Source organism: Bos indicus x Bos taurus, chromosome 16, assembly GCF_003369695.1.
Source record: "Bos indicus x Bos taurus breed Angus x Brahman F1 hybrid chromosome 16, Bos_hybrid_MaternalHap_v2.0, whole genome shotgun sequence".
NCBI classification, from domain to species: Eukaryota; Metazoa; Chordata; class Mammalia; order Artiodactyla; family Bovidae; genus Bos; species Bos indicus x Bos taurus.
This window is the reverse complement of record NC_040091.1, coordinates 73,789,002-73,796,864: the sequence shown is the minus strand read 5'-3', so window position 1 is coordinate 73,796,864 and position 7,863 is coordinate 73,789,002.

Genomic DNA, 7,863 nt, shown 5'->3' with positions numbered 1-7,863 from the left:
CCAGCCTCGGTGTCAGAGGCTGCCTCGCCCAGCGAGGCTGGGCACTGCAGGAGTAGCGACAATGCCTCTCTCCTCCACTGGCTGTCATCCTTTCTCAGCTGGGATGCTGAGAGTGCTTCTTGACCTTCCTCTCTCGGAATGAGAGCTCATATCCCATAGTCTTGTTGTGTGCTCTGTTGCTCAGTCATGTCCAACTCTTTGTGACCTTATGGGCTGTAGACCCCAGGCTCCTCTGTCCACGGAATTCTCCAGACAAGAATACTGGGATGGGTTGTCATTTCCTCCTCCAGGGATCGAACCTGCGTATCTTGTATCTCCTGTATTAACAGGTGGGTTCTTTACCAGCTGAGCCACCTGGGAAGGCCAACCAATTGTCTACCTGGACTCAAACACAGCCCAGGGCATTGGGTGGAAGGAACACGCCCGCTGTCACTACCGCCTTGCCCACACCCCTCACCTCTGACCCTGGAAGCCACTTTCTCCTTAACAGGTAAGGAGGAGCAGAATTTGCTACCCTAAAATGTCTCTTTGGTAGAATTATCTCAAACTGATTATTTTTAAGAAACTGCAGTTACAGAAAAAGACCTGAAAAATGGTTAAAAATTACTCTTTTGTAAGACATGCATGTTCATAAAGGAAATTCTTCTGTAAAGATGTCTTCCTGTCTGTACCAGAAGCAGAGAATGCTTCTAACCTTCTAGAGACTTTTATCCATGGAGAAGGCGATGACTTATATCTGCAAAACAACCTTATCCTGTTCACTATGCTGCCATGGGTCAGTTCGGGGAGTTACTCAGTTTTCCTGGGGCTCTCCCATGTATATAGGAGGAACACACGACATTTATCTGCTCTTTGTTTTTCTGTTTATCTGTCTTTTACTGCAGGGAGCTCTTAGCCATGACCCTAAAAGGGAGAAGGGGAAATTATTTTTTACCTGACGCAGGCCTCTTCCTTCTTGTTGAATCACTCACTGGAACTGCTGTCTGAGGAGTGACCAGGTCTGTAAACCCCACCAGGGAACCAGCTGGCTGCAACATCCTCTCAGGCTTCTGACAGTGACCCGTAGGCCTTCAAACTGCAAAGCACTTATCCTCTCCTCTCCACCCCACCCCACTTGTACGATCTGCAAGACTACTGAAGACCTGTCTTCAGACAGGTGATAGACGAAACAGAGCCCCCACCTCTAACCCCCATGACTCACAAGTCATGGACTTTCAGATGCAGCCACCACTTCTCCTGAACTTCCGTTGCTTTTCTCGGGCATTTGCAGAGTTTTGTCAGTAACCTAAACAACCGGCCTCCAGGCTTGCCCCTTTCTGAAGGATCAATCCAGGGCTATTCTAAAACCAAACTTGCTTAGAATAGCAAGTTCCACTTCCTGGAACTAGCTGCTCTGAATGAAAAGATAAGCTCACGTATTTTCAGTTCTCCTGTCTTGCTTAAGGCTCTCTTGAGAATCTTCCATGAATCCTGACCCATTTCATTTTCAAACTTTTCCAAGATTTTGAGAATTCCTCATTTTTGGTGTGCAAAGGTGCACAGGAAACACCAAGACAGGCTAAGCAAGTACAATGTTCTGATCATCCCCAAACGGATCCTGTAGAAAAATCTTACCAAAGCGCTTGCTTCCTCTGTCAAAGCACAGCACTCCCATCCACAAGGTGTCAGCAGGTAATTTGCAATAATGATGTTATTCGAGTCCAAGAGGAAACAAATGGGCCAACAGTGAACTGGATAACTAAGGAAGATTCCTTCCTCATGGTCCTGCTACTGAGTTGGTCAACTATACCTCCACCAGTGTCCTAGACCAAGTTGAGACCCGCTGTCTCAGCCAGGGAGGTTCTTTTTCTGATTGGGTTCCTGCAGTCAATAACAAAACCAATTCTGAGACTGGAACAGTGCAACCTTTATTCAATGGTCAAAGGATGAAGAAGCAGGAACCTAGTTTGCAAATCAACTTCTCAACCCAATTCAAGTGGAGACACCAAATATATAGGAAGGTGAGGCAAAGGGGAGGGAACTGGAAAGAGTGGGAGGAACACTCATGAATTATCCAAGAACAGGGGCATGGTTTGGACCCAGAAATGATGCAATTCTCCTTCTCAGTCATTGCATGGGGTTTTTCAGATGTCATGGCAATCGTCAACTATCAGGGCATGGTTGGTGTGTTCAGTTCAGTTGCTCTGTCGTGTCCGACTCTTTGCAACCCCATGGACTGCAGCACGCCAGTCCTCCCTGTCCATCACCAACTCCCAGAGTTTATTCAAACTCATGTCCATTGAGTTGGTAATGCCATCCAACCATCTTATCCTCTGTTGTCCCCTTCTCCTCCTGCCTTCAATCTTTTCCAGCATCAGGATCTTTTCAAATGAGTCAGCTCTTTGCATCTGGTGGCCAAAGTACTGGAGTTGCAACTTCAGCATCAGTCCTTCCAATGAATATTTAGGATTGATTTATAATAAGTCCTATAGACTTATTTATAATAAGTCTAGCTATCCTTTAGGATGGACTGGTTGGATCTCCTTGCTGTTCAAGGACTCTCAAGAGGCTTCTCCAGCACCACATTTCAAAAGCATCAATTTTTCGGCACTCAGCTTTCTTTATAGTCCAACTCACATCCATACATGACTACTAGAAAAACCATAGCCTTGACTAGACGGACCTTTGTTGGCAAAGTAATGTCTCTGTTTTTTAATATGCTGTCTAGATTGGTCACAACTTTCCTTCCAAGGAGTAAGCGTCCTTCAATTTCATGGCTACAGTCACCATTTCAGTGATTTTGAAGCCCCCCAAATTTAGATGCTAATGCATTACAGTGAGCGTATAATGAGGCTCAAGGTACACCAGAAGTCAAATCTTCCACCATCTTGGACCTAGTTGGTTTTAACCAGTCCTTATTTTTTCTCTTTGCAGCTTTCTCCTGAAACTTGGATAAGAGTAATTAGTTCCTACTTGACGGAGAGGCAGGGGTAAGACTCTGGGGCAGACAGCCTTAATAACAGTCCTTCATAGAGATGTATTTCTGCTCGGCTGTGGCCTGCCCACATAGATTCCTTGTTACCTGGAAAGCAGATGAGAAAATTACCAGCATCATTCAATGAAGTGGAAAAAAGAAATCAACAAGTCAGCCAGTGTTCTATTGCATTTCTGCCTTTTACTTCCCTAAGAAAGCCGCAGAAAAATGGCATTCCTTATTCCCTCCTGTAAGTCCTAGAACAGGTAGTCCTCACTTCCCAAACAGAGCTCCTGTACTTAAGTCCAACGTGGAAGTCACTTAAGAACACTCTGTCCTTGATTCTGATCTTTCCTCCTGTCAAAGTGACGGTGACATTAACAAGTGTGCACAGAGGGGGGCTTTGTGCCAATTAACAATTTCTCATTAGCTTAATTAGGGGACACATGTCTTTAATCACAGCTAAGAAAGTGGAATGATTGAAGAATTGATTCGGAGCTTTTGAAAGCATCCCTGGCAGTGCCTGGAATTTAATTCTGCAGATGTGCTTGAAAAGAGACAGAGGCAGACAAGAGACAGCCTTAAATGGCGTGGCCTCACTGAACATAATAGGAGAATACCAGATAAACAGAGTAAGTGTTCCCATTTTGATTCTGAGACAATCTTTTTCAGGCTCTCTGAAGAATAAGAGGCCTTGCCCTCTCAGTTATGTTATATGAGATTTCCGTGTAGGACAGTTTTATTTTCGTTTCCACTAACTCCTTATCCCTATGTTACAAATAAACAGGTCTGATGCTCGCGGAGATGTTCAGATAATGTGGGTAGTTTAGACGCAGCTGAGGGGAGCTGATAGCTGCTGTAGTTGAATTGAGTGTAAAATTTGGACTTCATGGATTACTCGGGAAGTCTGAATTCGCAGAACCTCTTTACGTCAGAAAATAGTTTGATTTATGGTTTTGCATGCTTGTAACCTGAAGATAGGTAACTGTCATGGTCTATATATCACCCAAAAGACCAGTCCTTCAGACCATGCAATCCATGGGCTCTTGAAAGAATTGTACTATACACAATTGATTTAAGCGCCGATCTTATTTTTCGCTCTACACAAGGCAGTAAAGTCATATCCTTATCATTTAAAAATGCAATAGGCTAAAGCTTCACTAATTACACTTTAATAAAGTATGCAAACAGATTCCTTCTTTGCAAAATGCAGTCTTTACTAGTATAATCCTTTTGAAAATAATGTTTTCTTATTTAAAAAAGCAATGTATTTTAATTGCATACAAATTGGAAAATTCAATAAAAAATAAAGACAAAAAAAGTTACATAACCCCACCTACCCAGATGTAAGTGCTATTTACATTTTAGTGTATAGCCTACTTTACACTATATATTTCCTAATAAAGTGGAATTATGTTGCACTTATGGCTTTAAAACATGCTTTTTCACTTAGTATATCATCATTATCTCCCCACATCATTAAATATTCTTGTAGAGCATGATTTTTAATGACTGCATAGTATTCCAGCTCATGAATTTGTTATATTTATGATCAGACTTAATGGATATTTCCATTTTTGTTATTATAAGCTATGATAAAATGGCTGTGCTTGAATGTAAATCTTTTCAAGCAGCTATGATCATCTCATTTGAATAAATTTCTAGAGGTGGAATTGCTGAGTCAAAAATTATGTGCATTTAAAAGGCTTTGGAACATACTGTCAAGCTTTTCCTCAGAAAAGATTCCCAGAACCAGTGATTCACATCCCTAGAACAAATAGTATGGGAAAAATAAGTAAAATTTTTAACAAATATAGTACAAAAAGTGATATCTCACCATTGTTTTTACTTGTAATTCTGACTACCAGTGAGATCAGATATTTTCTCTTGCATATTGAATGCATTTCTTTTGTGAACTGTTAAATCATGCCCTCTCTCCGTTTGCTCCTGGGATACTCATCTTTTGAATGTTCACTTGTAAGAGTTATTACATATTGAACCATTTTCGCGTATCCTCAACAGTATCTTTCTTCCATCTTGCTACTTCCTTCCCCCCACCCCCACAGATGGTGTGTTTTGTTGTTGTTTTTTACATTTTAATTTTAATTTTATCTAAATTTTAATTTTATCTAAATTTTATTATTATCTAAATTAAATTCATTATTCTATGATTGCTCTTTCTTTGCTTTAGTGTTTGGAAAATGTTACCCATTCTGAGATTTTGTAATCATTATAGTTTATATTTTCATTTTTTTTCTTTTAAAAATTCATCTGTAATTTAGTTTTGTATGCAGCACAGGTAGTGTTCTTTCTATTTCATTTTTTCTTTGAAAACTGCCAATTAGCCCAACTTATGAAATTATTCAGGATTTCCCTAAATGTGTTCCAGAGAATACTATTACTGTATGACTTTAAATAGAAAAAAAAAAATTCAGATACTTATATATTTGAGGTATGCTGAATAATCTTCATTAAGATTCACATAGCATATTTCTATTTAAAGGTTTCCAAAAGTCCTGCAGAATAAAATACCTATTTTATCTTGCTTTACCTAGAATTATACATTTAGCTATGCAATCCTTGTACTAACAGCATCTGTTAACATCAAAGAAATTAATGTTCCATAGAAGACAAAATGAGTGTATAACTTGGAAGGTCAAGCAGCCACTTTTGTCAAATGCTAGTGTTTGAAGAGGTCCAGCATGCGTGTAGTACCCTTGGGTTCTAAATAACTTGAGAATAAGGATCAGTAGGGCAGATGGGCATAAACATACTACCTTTATTACTGGCAATAGGTATATTAGAGGATGTAACTCTGTTGGGAGAGCCAAATGGGCCCTGATAACAGCCTCAAAATTCAAGGTGGTTGCTTAGTCCTCTCTCCAAGGACTGCCTTCCCAGGTAGGACTTAAAGACTGGAGGCTGTAGCTGTGCCCAGGAGAAAAAAGGAGAGTGTTGAGTATAGCAGCCTGTTTCATCCTTTTGAATTCTACTGATAAGTCAGTTACTCCCTTTTCCCTTGGTGTAAAGAGTGAGATGCTAGAGCAAATCCTTTCACAAGGGATCCAGGGAGTAGAAAAAAAGACATTCCTCATTCACATTGCTCTACATCCACTGGGTTTCACCGAACGGAGTAAAGCATGTGGCTGTCTCTCCAGGGAGAAGGTCTATCAGAAGAACTCAGGGTCTACCTTCCTTAGGCTGTTATCTCCAACACTGGCCACTACTCTTTTGCGCATCTGGAGTAGTAGAGAGAGTTTAGATTTTGTTTCCAGAAAGCCCTGAAATGGATCAAAATAGTACATAAATCAAATAAATTCAAGCCCTACCTCCATGTTGAAAATTCCCTATTTTATTTCCTATCCTAAATTATATCTAGCTACCTTGTCCCATATACATTATCAGAGATTCTGCTAGGAGACTAAAAACAACATAAAGTTGCTCCAACAATAAGATAAATAAAAGGCTCTGATAATAAAACACCAACAATATTTAGGTGACCCGACTTTGATGCAAAGCCTTCTCCTATTTTCAGACTTCCAAGGAGTTAAATCCTCTGGCAAATGAAAATCTAAAAATGTTAAAACATGAAGTCAGGATAAAACATATTCTCATGCCATTTTTTTTTTACTGTTTACCTATTAAGTTTTATAATAAGTCTAGCTATCAGCTAGTATAAACTTACCATATTCTTCTTCAAAATTATCTTAGCTACAATTCTATAGGCTCTTCTAGAAAAATGTTAAGACCATTTTATCTAGTCAAAAGTGCAAGTGGCTTGTATTTATTTCATAAAGTTAATTTTATTTATTTCATAAGTTAATCTGAGAAGGAATGACTGTATTGGATTCTTCTATGCAAAAACATGAACTAGCTCTTAGTATAAAAATGTTCAAGCATCATTAGGTGCTCTATTCACTCAAATAAATATGTTAATCACAAAAATCATTCCCAGGGCTAATTCCTTACCTTTATTTTTTAAGAGATAATGTCAGCAAGCATAAAAGGAATAGATAGGAACTGTGAGATAGCAACAGTTAAATTTGATGCAGTGTAGAACCAAAATAGTGACAACTTAGGAAGGCAGGTCTTAGCTATATAAGAAGCAAATCAGATTAAAGGTGCTTGAATAGTGTGTCCCAATTATTAGATTTTCTCTAATTTTAATTAAACTTGATTCCCTTTATATAGGAGAAATGAGTTAATTGGATGAAACGAAAGCAGTGACATATATGGTGTCTAAAGACAGAGATGACTAGAGAAGTAGGCTGTTGGTTTCCTTGATCTGTTTATCTGCCTGGGTGCATGTGGCCAGGCCTGTGCGACTGTCTGCATGATGGACCTGTCAGTCCCGTACCCTGGTGGATATCTACAACACGAAGAGCTGAACCAGATGACATCAAATCGGTTTCTCTCTCTTTTGCTGATGCCATACAAGTTATACGCAAGCAGAGTATAGTAAGAGCTTGCATGCTAAACTGTGATATTCTTGGTTTTATCTCAGCACTATCGCTTCTTAATTATAGGATCTGGTGAAATTCACTTAGCCTCTCTGTACCTCAGTTCCTAAACCTACATAACTAGATAGGAAGGTGAAATAGTACCTACCTCAAAGGATTGTTGTGACGACTAAATGGATCAGTGGATGCAGTATTCGTACTTAAAACAGCATCAGGCACAGAATACATGCTCAATAAATGTTAGTAGTTATTTTTATTTTTATAATTGTTCCAACTCCCAAAGAGGGGAAAACTTTTTCTGCAAGTCAGCAGCTCCTGAATTTTGATTTTTTTTTCATGTCTTATTAACTCTTACGGTATCTTTCCATACTGCCTTCAAACAAAGGTGACCACCTTTTTAGGCACCAGCTACCTGTACAGGATGATAGAGGTATAGTAAGTTTAGGACTG